Here is a 13,800-nt window from a genome sequence, read left to right on the forward strand (position 1 = left end):
GGTGTATTCTTTGACATTAATAAGGCGTATGACACTACTTGGCGCCGCCTTATCCTCAATCAACTCCATCAGTGGGGCTTTCGTGGCCATCTCCCCATCTTCCTTCGGTCCTTTCTTTCCCGCCGCCTCTTTCGATATCGGGTTGGTAGTGTGCTATCTGATTTGTACGTGCAGGAGAATGGTGTTCCTCAAGGAAGCGTTTTAAGTGTTACCCTCTTTGCCATCGCCATTAACAGTATCACGTCCATTATCCGGAGTCCGGCTCAGTGCTCCTTGTTTGTGGACGATTTTGCTGTTTTCGGTTCTTCCTCCAGTGTTGTCACTGCTAGTCGCAGCTGCAGCTTAAGATAAAGCGATTAGAGGCATGGACTGCGAAGACGGGTTTTACCTTTTCTGCAGACAAATGTGTATGTGTTCATTTTAATCGTTCTCGACGTGCTTTTACCTCCCCTGAATTGCGTCTGAGGGGCACCATTCTTCCTTTTAGAGACACTGTGTGGTTCCTGGGCCTCACATTTGATTGCAAGTTGTCGTGGTTGCCGCACCTTAAAGACCTCAAGGTGTGGGCCCTGAAGGCACTGAATATTTGGAAGTGTCTGAGCCATCGGTCCTGGGGAGCAGATCGGGCGCGTCTGCTGCAGTTTTTTAGGGCTTTTGTCCGGTCGCGTCTTGACTATGGATGCACCGTGTATGGATCAGCGAGGCCTTCTTATCTGAAGATTCTTGACGCAGTACACCATGAGGGTATCAGGCTGGCCACTGGTGCCTTCCGTACCAGTCCCATACCCAGCCTGTGTGCTGAGGCAGGGGAACCGCCGCTCGCCACCATCCGGCGGAAACTCCTCATGGTGCGACGGGTGTGTCAATTCCTTGCCTGTCCTACCTCCTCTGCATACCCTACCGTTGCCCGACCGCCTATGGAACGTCTCTTTTCCAGTCGTCCCAGGGCAACGAGACCATTTGGGATTCGTGCCAAGCATTTGCTTGAGTCCCTTGGTGTGGAGCGTGTGGCCCCCCAACGACAAGGTTTTACCCGCCTGCCTCCCTGGTTGCTCCAGAGGCCCGGCGTCCTTTTAGACTTGTCCGAGTACCGGAGGAGCTGCACTCCTGCGTTTGTTTTTACCTCCTTATTTTCCGATATTTTAAACCAGCATCCCGACCATGTACCAGTATTTACGGATGGCTTTAAACAGGGGTACTCTGTTGGTTGTGCTGTTGTTTTCCCTGATCGAGTCGTCAGGTTACGGCTTCCTGCGGCGTTTACCATGTTTGATGCCGAATTGTTTGCGATCTTGCGGCCATTGGAGCAGATGAGATGTGTTCCCAGTCTTAAGTTTCTCATCTGTTCTGACTCCCTGAGTGCCCTTCAGACCATGCAGCACTTGTACCCAGCGGATACGGTCGTCCAGAACATCCATGATGCCCTAATCCACCTGCAACGGCAGGGGAAGGAGGTTTCTTTCTGCTGGGTACCGGGGCACATGGGTATTAGGGGAAACGAACAGGCGGATGTGGCTGCCAAAGATGCATGTTCCCTCCCTCACGTTGTCGAATGTGCCGTCCCCCTCCATGCCGTTACCTCCCTTTTGCGTTTTCGTGTTATGCGTCAATGGGAAAAGGAGTGGCTGGCAGTCGGTGAAAATAAGCTGCGTAAGGTCAAGGCCACCACGCGGCCACGGTGTACGTCCTACCAGTCCTGCAGGCGGGATGAAATCCTCCTCACTCGCCTCCGCATCGGGCACAGTCCCTTAACGCATGGTTTTTTACTCCGGCGGGAGGACCCCCCAATCTGAAGTGCTTGTGGCGTCCAGATTACTGTCCGCCACATTTTACCTGACTGTCCTTTATTCTCTGACCAGAGGGCGGTGATTTCCATGCCACCGGATTTGCCCTCTATTTTGCAAGATGGCTCAACGACTGTGGTTAAGGTCTTACGGTTTTGTGTCCTGTCCAACTTGTGGCCTCGGATTTTAGGGAGAGGATTTTAATGTGCTGCTGGGTGACTGGCTCACCCAGGTTTTAGGTAAGAGGTCCGCCAGTCACGATTACCTACTTGTTTCACTTCGATTTCTGTTCTCTTTTCCTTGTGTTTCCTCTCCTTTTTAGTGCGTTTCTTTTCCTCTCGTTTTGCCTCTGTATGTGAGGATTTGGAACTGCGTCAGGCCTGTGTCTTTTAGCCGTTCTCCTTGTTCGCTGTCCCTCTTCGTCCCTTCACCGCATGTGTTCCTCTTTCTATGCGTTTGGGCGCTGATGACTACGCTATTTAGCGCCCGAAAACCTCAAACCACACACACACAGGAATGACGAGATACTGTTCAAGTTCTATAAGACTACAGGTACCGCAATAAGGAATTTCTAAGTAGACGTTACAGTTGAAGAGGGATGGACATCTCTAAAAAGGCCATCACAGAAATTGGGAAGGAAAACATAGGTACAAAGAAGGTAACTGCGAAGAAACCATGGGTAACAGAAGAAATACTTCAATTGATCGATGAAAAGAGGAAGTAGGAAAATGATCCAGGAAATGCAGGCATAGAGAAATACAAGTCACTGAGGAATGAAATAAATAGGAAGTGCAGGGAAGCTAAGACGAAATGGCTGCAGGAAAAATGTGAAGACATCGAAAAAGAAATAATTGTCGTAAGAACGGACTCAGCATACAGCAAAGTCAAAACAACGTTCGATGACATTAAAAGCTAGTGTGAGAACATTAAGAATGCAACGGTAATTCGACTGTTAAATGTAGAGGAGAGATCGGATTTGTGGAAAGAATACATTTAAAGCCTCTATAAGGGGGAAGATTTGTCTGATGTGATAGAAGAAGAAACAGGAGTCGATTTAGAAAAGGTAGAGGATCAAGTACTAAAATCTGAAATCGAGAGCATTTTGGAGGACTTCAGATCAAATAAGACACAAGAGATACATAATATTCCATCAGAATTTCTAAAATCATTGGGGGAAATGGCAACAAAACGACTATTCACGTTGGCGTGTAGAATGTATGAGTCTGGCGACATACCATCTGACTTTCGGAAAAGCATCACCCACGCAATTCCGAAGATGGCAGGAGCTCACAAGTGTGAGAATTACCGGACAATCATCTTAACAGCTCATGCATCCAAATTGCTTACAAGAACAGTATACAGAAGAACGGAAAAGAAAATTGAGGATGCGCTACATGACGATCAGATTGGCTTTAGGAAAGGTAAAGGCACGAGCGAGGCAATTCTGACATTGCGGTTAATATTGGAAGCAAGACTAAAGAAAAATCAAGACACATTCATATGATTTGTCGATCTGGAAAAAGCGTTCGACCATGTAAAATGGTGTGAGATGTTCGAAATTCTGAGAAAAGTAGATGTAAGCTGTAGGGAGAGACGGGTCATATGCAATATGTAAAACAGCCAAAAGGGAACATTAAGAGTGGACGACCAAGAACGAAGTGCTCGTATTAAAAAGGATGTAAGACAAAGATGTAGCCATTTGTCCCTAGTGTTCAATCCGAACATCGAGGAAACAATGATGGAAATAAAAGAAAGTTTCAGGAGTGGAAATAAAATTCAAGGTGAAAGGATATCAATGATACGATTCGCTGATGACATTGCTATCCTCAGTGAAAATGAAGAAAAATTACATATTATGCTGAGAGGAATAAACAGTCTAATAAGTATGGTATGGATCAAGAGTAGATCGAAGAAAGACGAATGTACTGAGAAGTAGCAGAAATTAGAACAGCAAGAAGCTTAACATCAGGATTGTTGGTAACGAAGTAGATAAGGAATTCAGCTACCTAGGCAGTAAAATAAGCAATGGCGGACGGAGCAAGGAGGACATCAAATGCAGACTAGCAATAGCAAAAAGGGCATTCCTGGCCTAGAGAAATCAGCTAATATCAAATATCAATCAAATACCGGCCTTAATTTGAGGAAGAAATTTCTGAGAAATTTCTTCTGGAGTACAGCATTGTATGGTAGTAAAACATTGACTGTGGGGAAACCGGGACAGAAGACAATCGAAGCATGTGAGATGTGGTTCTACAGACGAATGTTCAAAATTAGGTGGACCGATAAGGTAAGGAATGAGGAGGTTCTGCGCAGAATCGGAGATAAAAGGAATATGTGGAAAACACTGATAAGGAGAAGGGCAGGATAATAGGACATTTGTTAAGAGATGAGGGAATGACTTCCATGGTACTAGAAGGAGCTGCAGGGGCAAAAACTGTAGAAGAAGATAGAGATCGGAATACAACCATCAAATAATTGAGGACGTAGGCTGCAAGTGCTACTCAGAAATGAAGAAAGAAGAACGGGAGAGGAATTCGTGGCGGGCCGCATCAAACCAGTCAGAAGACTGAAGACAAAAAAAATAAACACACATGCGTTACGTTATTTGGTCTCAGTCTAATTCGCTGATTTCAACTTCGCAGATAGGGTTGTTGGGTGTCCGTCTTTTTACTATCATGCCTAGTCATATATATATTCGTTGAGCTACATGTTTCAAATGGGTTTCAAAGTGAAGATATACCGGGTGGTCAAAAAGTCAGTATAAATTTGAAAATAAACCACGGAATAATGTAGATAGAGGGGTAAAAATTGACACACATGCTTGGAATGATATGGGGTTTTATTAGAACAAAAAAAAAGTATTGCTAGACGCGTGAAAGATCGCTTGCGCGCGTCGTTTGGTGACGATCGTGTGCTCAGACGCCACTTTCGTCACGCTTGGCCTCCCAGGTCCTCAGACCTCAGTCCGCGGGATTATTGGCTTTGCGGTTACCTGAAGTCGCAAGTGTATCGTGATCGACCGACATCTCCAGGGATGCCGAAAGACAACATCCGACGTCAGTGCCCCACCATAACTCCGGACATGCTTTACAGTGCTGTTCACAACACTATTCCTCGACTACAGCTATTGTTGAAGAATGATGGTGGACATATTGAGCATTTCCTGTGAAGAACATCATCTTTGCTTTGTCTTACTGTGTTATGCTAATTATTGCTATTCTGATCAGATGAAGCGCCATCTGTCGGACATTTTTTGAACGTTTGTATTTTTTTAGTTCTAATAAAACCCCATGTCATTCCAAGCATGGTTGTCGATTTGTACCTCTCTATCTACATTATTCTGTGAATTATTTAGTTTTCAAATTTATACTGACTTTTTGATCACCCGGTATAAGTCCGACATGTCCGGCTTCTGCTAGGCGTTTTAGCGATGACGTAGAGTACGCACATCTATGGACCTTTCTAGGAGAATGACATTAGCACGAGCATTATTTGGATGTTGGAATAACGGCGTATAAAGATAGAAACATATAGAAGTAACAATTAATGGTGTTCTTATGTCTGGGCGCTATCCTATGTTCTTCTTCGTAGGCCGAACAAGTTGAACACACAATATTACAGTCACGCTAAGGTTACAGGAGCGGGTCCAAGTAGACTGTGTCTGCCGATCAGCCGATGCCACCATGTCACGCCCGTTCGTCGCTCCCAGCTGTTATAAGTCTAATTTAAATGTCCGAAGTTGTCAATTGTCTTGCCGTTTACCATCCCATATGTATAGATATTCGTTTAATTTGTTTCATGACGAACTTTTAGCTTATTTTGACAGAATGCTACCTTAGAAAGAACACAAGCACTTAGCCTTTATTATAAATTGCAAAGTACACAGCCCAGTTACATAAATCTGACCATCTGTCAAAAGTCTGAATAACAACCTTTGCAGCACGGACATGTGGGGATAGATTGAATCAGGTGCTGGAACGTAACGACGGGGCTGTGGAGCCATCCCGACTCCATTGCCGTCGCCAGCTGAGTTAGCTTTCTCGGTTGAGGATCCATGGAGCGAGAATCCAGACAGAAATAGTCCCACGGATTCTCGATTTAGTTAGAATCTTGGGAGTTAGGTGGCCAGGGGTCTACGGTGAAGTCACCCTGGTGCTCCTCCAACCACGAACGTTCACTGTAAACTGTGCGACGTGTTGCATTCTCCTGGTGGTTTAGCTTTCGTCCTGAGGAAAAAACAGATTGCATCTAATGGTTGACATGAGCACTAACGTAGATCCATTGTGCCTTCAGAAATGACAAGATCACACAGTGAAAGCCACGTCCCGTGTTTTCTTTCACACGTTTCATGCCGTACGCCCACATCCAAAGGCGCATAAAACGTTATTCATGTGAATAGGCCACTTGTCGCCAATCGGTGAAAATTCAGTTGTGGTATTGGCGCCGATGATCAATAGTCAGCATGGGTGCATGAGCCAAGCGCTTGCTGTGGGTAACCCGTTGGTTCATCTCGGCAGACAGTTGCTCTCAACAACTGCACGTCTGTTGGCCCGCACACACACACACACACACACACACACACACACACACACACACACACATATATATATATATATATATATATATATATATATATATATATATATATATATTGATGCAGCTCTCCATGCTTCTCTATCCTGTGCAAGGTTCTTCATCTACCAGTACCTACTGCCACCTACATCCTTCTGAATCTGTTTAGTGTTTTCATCTCTTGGTCTCCCACTACGAATTTTACCCTCCACGCTGCCCTCCAATACAAAATTGGAGATCCCTCGATGTCTCTGAACATGTCCTACCAACCGCTCCCTTCTTCTACTCAAGTTGTGCCACAGGCTCCTCTTCTCCCCAATTCTATTCAATACCTCCTCATTAGTTATGTGATCAACCCATCTAATCTTCAGCATTCTTCTTGCCTAAGCCATTTATCGTCCGCATTTCACTTCCATACATGGCTACACTCCATACAAATACTTTGAGAAACGAGTTCCTGACACTTAAATCAATACTCGATGTTAACAAATTTCTCTTCTTAAGAAACGCTTTCCAGGCCATTGCCAGTCTACATTTTGTATCATCTCTACTTCGACCATCATCAGTTATTTTGCTCCCAAAATAGCAAAACTCCTTTAGTACTTTAAGTGTGTCATTTGCTAATCTAATTCCCTCAGCATCAACCGACTTAATTCGACTACATTCCATTATCCTCGTTTTTCTTTTGTTGATGTTCATCTTATACCCTCCTTTCAAGACACTTTCCATTCCTTTCAACTGCAGTTCCAAGTCCTTTGATGTCTCTGACAGAATTACAGTGTCATCGGCAAACCTCCAAGTTTTTATTTCTTCTCCATGGATTTTAATAACTAATCAGCACTTTTCTTTTGTTTCCTTTTTTGCTTGCTCAATATACAGATTGAATAACATCGGGGATAGGCTACAACCCTGTCTCACTGCCTTCCCAACCATTGCTTCCCTTTCATACCCCTCGACTCTTATAACTGCCATCTGGTTTCTGTACAAAGTGTAAATAGCCTTTCGCTCTCTGTATTTTATCTCTGCCACCTTCAAAATTTGAAAGAGAGTATTCCAAACATTGTCAAAAGCTTTCTCTAAGTCTACAAATGCTAGAAACGTAGGTTTGCCTTTCCTTAATCTTCCTTCTAAGATAAGTCGTAGGGTCAGTATTGCCTCACGTGTTCCAACATTTCTACGGCATCCAAACTGATCTTCCCCGAGATCGGCTTCTATCAGTTTTTCCATTCGTCTGTAAATAATTCGCGTTAGTATTTTGCTGCCGTGACTTGCTAAACTGATAGTTCGGTAATTTTCACATCTGTCAACACCTGCTTTCTTTGGGATTGGGATTATTATATTCTTCTTATAGTGTGAGGGTATTTCGCCTGTCTCATACATCTTGCTCACCAGATGGTAGAGTTTTGTCAGGACTGGCTCTCCCAAGGTTGTCAGTAGTTCTAATGGAATGTTGTCTACTCCGGGGGCCTTGTTTCGACTCAGGTCTTTCAGTGCTCTGTCAAACTCATCACGCAATATCATATCTCCCATTTCATCATCTACATCCTCTTCCATTTCCATAATATTGTCCTCAAGTACATCGCCCTTGTATAGGCCCTCTATATACTCCTTCCACCTTTCTGCTTTCCCTTCTTTGCTAAAAACTGGGTTTCCATCATAGCTCTTGATATTCATGCAAGTGGTTCTCCTTTCTCCATAGGTCTCCTTAATTTTCCTGTAGGCAGTATCTATCTTACCTCTAGTGAGATAAGCCTTACATTTGTCATCTAGCCATCCCTGCTTAGCCATTTTGCACTTCCTGTCAATATCATTTTTGAGACGTTTGTATTCCTTTTTGCCTGCTTCATTTACTGCATTTTTATATTTTCTCCTTTCATCAATTCAATATTTCTTCTGTTACCCAAGGGTTTCTACTAGCCCTCGTCTTTTTACCTACTTGATCCTCTGCTGCCTTCACTACTTCATCCCTCAAAGCTACCCATTCTTCTTCTACTGTATTTCTTTACCCCATTCCTGTCAATTGTTCCCTTATGCTCTCCCTGAAACTCTGTACAATCTCTGGTTCTTTCAGTTTATCCAGGTCCCATCTCCTTAAATTCCCACCATTTTGCAGTTTCTTCAGTTTTAATCTACAGTTCATAACCAATAGATTGTGGTCAGAGTCCACATCTGCACCTGGAAATCTCTTACAATTTAAAACCTGGTTCCTAAATCTCTGTCTTACCATTATATAATCTATCTGATACCTTTTAGTATCTCCAGGGTTCTTCCATGTATACAACCTTGTTTTATGATTCTTAAGCCAAGTATTAGCTATGATTAAGTTATGCTCTGCGCAAAATTCTACCAGGCGGCTTCCTCTTCCATTTCTTAGCCCCAATCCATTTTCACCTACTATGTTTCCTTCTCTCCCTTTTCCTACTGATGAATTCCAGTCACTCATGACTATTAAAATTTCGTCTCCCTTCACTACCTGAATAATTTCTTTTATCTCATCATACATTTCATCAATTTCTTCGTCATCTGGGGAGCTAGTTGTGATATAAACTTGTGCTACTGTAGTAGGTGTGGGCTTCGTATCTATCTTGGCCACAATAATGCGTTCATTATGATATTTGTAGTAGCTTACCCGTACACCTATTTTTTTTATTCATTATTAAACCAACTCCTGCATTACCCCTATTTGATTTTGTATTTATAACCCGGTATTCACCAGACCAGAAGTCTTCTTCCTCCTGTCACCGAACTTCACTAATTCCCACTATATCTAACTTTAACTTATCCATTTCCCTTTTTAAATTTTCTAACCTACCTGCCCGATTAAGGGATCTGACATTCCACGCTCCGATGCGTAGAACGCCAGTTTTCCTTCGCCTGATAACGACGTCCTCTTGAGTAGTCCCCGCCCGGAGATCCGAATGGGGGACTATTTTACCTCCGGAGTATTTTACCCAAGAGGACGCCATCATCATTTAACCATATAGAACAGCTACATGCCCTCGGGAAAAATTACGGCCGTACTTTCCCCTTGCTTTCAGTCGTTTGCAGTACCAGAACAGCAAGGCCATTTTGGTTTGTATATATATATATATATATATATATATATATATATATATATATATATATATATATATAGGTTTACATATCCCTTGTGCCTTCTCTCTGAGGCTGCAGTTTAGGTACTGAATTGTAATTTGCTGCCAAAGAGGAGCCTAATTCCAAATGAAATTCATTGTCCAAGCTCGTTACAGTATTGATTATAGCTCTGGGATGAAGGCCTAAAATTACTGTGAAACTAACGTCGCATTCGGAACAGAATGTCGTCTGTGAAAATGTGTAGCTGTAGAGGTCGTAAGCTTCCACTAGGTACAAAATACGTCGTGAACTACGTATATTTCAGTGGGTTTAACAGGTGCCAATGACAGTAGAAGTCTGTTTTGATCTTGTACCGTATGACAGTCGAGAGCAAAGTGGCGCTAGAAAACAACGGAAGTTTTGCGAATGAAAACGGTCGACGTTCAGCTGTATCATGTTTCGTGTCGAGAAAATGCCGCTCGTGCAGGGCTTAACGAAGTTACGTAACGGTGGAGCTCGTGGGCTGCAGGGAACAGGACGAGCCGAAAGCGTTGCTCCATGAAATGTGACATGGCTGCTGTGTGACGGGCACCTCTCCCTGCGTGGCAGTGATGGATCGCTCAACTCCAGCTCCAGAGCTGATACAACGGCGGTAACATAGTGGCATAGAGGCCTCTGTTTGGCCACTCACTCCCCCAGTGTTTGCAGCTCTATGTTCCAGAGCTTAAGTGTTTCTTTGCACAGAGTACACAGACAGCAAACAATACCCGACCCCGGTTACCGAAGACTCGTCGCAGCAGATAGCAATGTACCGACTACTAGCAACCCGTCTCTGCCAAAAGATCCTACCTCCTATACTGATAGGGAAAGTACGCTGAAGACGTTATTATCCAATATGGAACAACAGAAGAAGGGAAATTCCCGAAAATATTGAAGCTTCGTTTTCCTCTTCTTCTTTCGTATCACCCTCTTTCGGGTACGCTGGATCAATCATATCTTTGTGAGGTGTTCTTTTCTTACTGCTCAGTGTTCCTTCTTTCTTTCTTTCTGATCTGCTTTTCCTCTCTTCTTCCGAGATGAAGGGTTTGGACTTTTGTGTAGATTTGTCTTGGAACCATATATCTATAGCAATTAATGTAGCTCTTCGACCGATAAGTGAATCTTATGAAATCTATAATTCTACCAGGTCTTTCTCATCTCAATTTTTGAAAGCAGTTGGGTTTCGTTTCACGGTTACGGAAATGTCAAAGGTTTGTTTGGTTAATCTGTTGGAATTCATTCTGAGAAGATGACCACCAAAATTTATGCTCCTTTATCGCGTAGTATCTGAAAGTTTTTCAGTTTTCTTGTAGAGAGTTTCATTTTTGATGTATTTAATCTTATTGTCATGAAATTTTGGTCCTATGATTTTCCTTAAAATTTTTCTTTCCTCTAGCTCAAGTTTATCCATTTGGCCTTTGAAATTCATATTCAGTGTTTCGACTGCATACAGTGCTTCAGGCTTAATCATTGTCTTGTAATGTGTAATATAGGACTCTCATGAAAGTAATTTTTTGTTGTATGATTTTTGTCTTAGATGGATGGCCAGTTGAAGTTCATTTTTTCTGTATTCCATTGCTTTCCTTTCCCCACGACTCCAACTAATCCATTCTCCGAGGTATTTGAATTCTTTTACTATTTTAATCTTTTGTTCTTGAACTTTGAGGTATTTACAATAGTGCTTGATGTTTGTCAATATCTTAGTGTTTTCAGAGGAGATGTGAAGACCTATTTTCGCTGCTTGTTTCTTTAGTTCAAGAATTCTTCTTTCTGCAACCCAGTCTTATACCACTCTTAATATTTGTGTTCTATTCTGTCACTACTTTCTCAAGCGAACAGTAGAACCGCAATGGTGAGAGCCCATCCCCGTGTCGCACTCCCGTTTTTATTTAAAAGGGTTACAATAATTCGCCCATAAATTTAGCTTCCGAAAATGTATTTCCAAGGGTCGCTTTTATAATATTAGTTTTTTATCCAAACCCCATTCTTCCAGGACTGGTAATAGAGATTCTCTATCAATCGAATCATCATTAACGAGATTCCACTGAAAGATACTTCGTCCTTACTTGAAGGAACGTTTACACAGGCCATCATTTACGACGATGTGTGGCTGCAATATTTTTGTCGTCAGCACTGTTGCAATGTAGCTGTAATGCACAGCAGTATTATAGTATGACCTGGAAATATTGCTCATGGAGTTGGCTGTCGCTTGTAGGTACAGGGGCTTGGCTAAATGCTGCCGGTGTTGTCCACTGAGATGGAGCATATTTAGTATGACAGGGACACACTTATCTCGTTCCCTGCCTGTTAATGCTTTCCTCTCACCCTCAATCACGCGTCTCGTTTCTAAAGCAGGTATTAGACGGTACACGTAACGTGTCCGAATCAGGTGCAGACGGCCCGCCACCTAGTGGCAGAAAGGGTGAAGCTGCTGTTTTAGCAGGCGCTCTATCCACCGGGGAAATATAGAAACCCTTCTATGCTGCCGTAGATCCACGCGTTCGCTATAGAAAACGTATTTGCGCCTTTGCACAGAACGCAGCATTCTGAGCGGGCTTTCTGCTGTTGGTATGTATGCATCTTGTGGTCAGCAGACTGGATATAGGTGAACGCTTAACGAATCTTCTTCATACTGTGAGAGATGTTGTACACATTTTTCAATAATACAATAATAAAACCAATGATAATTTTCTTTTGCCGTTGAGAGAAACTGTACCATACATCTAAACACAGAGTCTTATTGTAGAAATGGAATGAAACAAAGAAAGCGTGCTTATTGAGTCATGCAGCAAGGAAAGGTGTCTGTATGTTTTTCTAGATACGTGTCACCGAAATAAGGTAGGGGAACCCGGGGTTGACCGGATTACTGGGACAGAATGAAGATGTACGTATTTTCGTGTCAAGGAGGTGCTGCCAACGATCGGCAGAAAGTAGACCTACTTCAGAAAGTTACTGATCAACCTTGGCAGCCATGTTTATTTGATTTTCGTAAGCGTTGGATCGTGAAGTTTTCGTTGTGCTCGATTATGCTCCTGTCTCGTAACTTCTGTCAAATTGGAAGCAAGAAAAGGTATACCTGCTTATTTACAATACGACTATTGTTAATATATGCTTAAAAATGTTTAACAATGTTTAATTTCATGTGGTTAAATGTTTGTTTTAGTATCTTTGTTTAGTGGCCTTACCTCCATAACCTAAACCATGTATCTGGGGCGGAAAGGGGAAGTCCCCCATTCTGCCCCACTGCATTTTTAACAAAGAGATGGCTTTTATTAGATTCCTAATCTATTTTACTTTCGATTTCTGATGGTTCGAGTATATAAGCTGCATGGTCATCCACGGTAACTGTTCTTTCGGGAACAGATACTATCGTCATATATAGTTAAAATATGGCTTCCCGGCCATTGACCTTCTTGTGCGAACGCACACGCTATGCCCGAACTAGTACGGGACTTGGTAGATTAATCTGCCACGAGTAATGAGTATGATGGGCAAACATCTATTAGGCGCACTACGATTGTAATGGTGTGGACATGTTGGGAATGTGGATCTCACGGGGAGCGTGCAAGGGATAAGTCCCTGCAGTCGCACTATCCTCTGTGCCCGCGGTGGCTCAGATGGATAGAGCGTCTGCCATGTAAGCAGGAGATCCCGGGTTCGAGTCCCGGTCGGGGCACACATTTTCAACATGTCCCCAATGAAGTCCATCAACGCCTGTTTGCAGCTAGGGTGTCCATTTAATTATCATTTATATAAGAGAAATCAAAATAGCCAGTGATGGTCTACTGAGGCCATGAACAATGGTATGGCAGCAGTTAATTCTGGCCATTGTGAATATTTGAAGCGTTCAAACCAATCTGACGTTCCGCAGACTGCTCTGGAAAGAAACGTTAAAAAAAGAAGGGGAAACACCGACTACAAAACTGATAAAATGGCTGGAAAGATTGAAAACGTATTTGCAGAAGGACAGGAACTTGAGCTCATTAAGTACTTCAAAAGTATGGAGACTAGGTTATTCGGATTAATCAAAGACTTGCGTAGCCCAACTTATCAGTTGGCTGTAAGAAATGGCATTGTTCGTAGATTTAAAAATGAAATTGCAGGCGAAGATTGCGTCAACGGATTCCTTAAAGGACATCCTACTTTATCTGTTCGCAAACCCGAAGCAACATCTGGTACAAGAGCTGTGGGTTTTAATAAAGTAGCTGTCGATAGGTTTTTTTTCGTTACTAACAAATGTAATTGACAACCACAAAATAATGGTTTCTCAAATATTTAATTGTGATGAAACAGGCGTTTCGGTTAACCCAAACCAGCTGCTACAGTCACG

The 13,800-nt window shown here is 42.9% G+C and overlaps 1 non-coding gene across 1 annotated transcript; it reads left to right on the forward strand.

Annotated features, from left to right (window-relative positions):
- The first annotated feature begins 13,071 nt into the window (after positions 1–13,071).
- On the forward strand, positions 13,072–13,146 carry Trnat-ugu (transfer RNA threonine (anticodon UGU)). Its single transcript has one exon. It is a non-coding gene; the product is annotated as a tRNA-Thr (tRNA).
- Positions 13,147–13,800: the final 654 nt, after the last annotated feature.

The sequence above is a fragment of the Schistocerca nitens genome, chromosome 5 (assembly GCF_023898315.1).
Source record: "Schistocerca nitens isolate TAMUIC-IGC-003100 chromosome 5, iqSchNite1.1, whole genome shotgun sequence".
NCBI lineage: Eukaryota > Metazoa > Arthropoda > Insecta > Orthoptera > Acrididae > Schistocerca > Schistocerca nitens.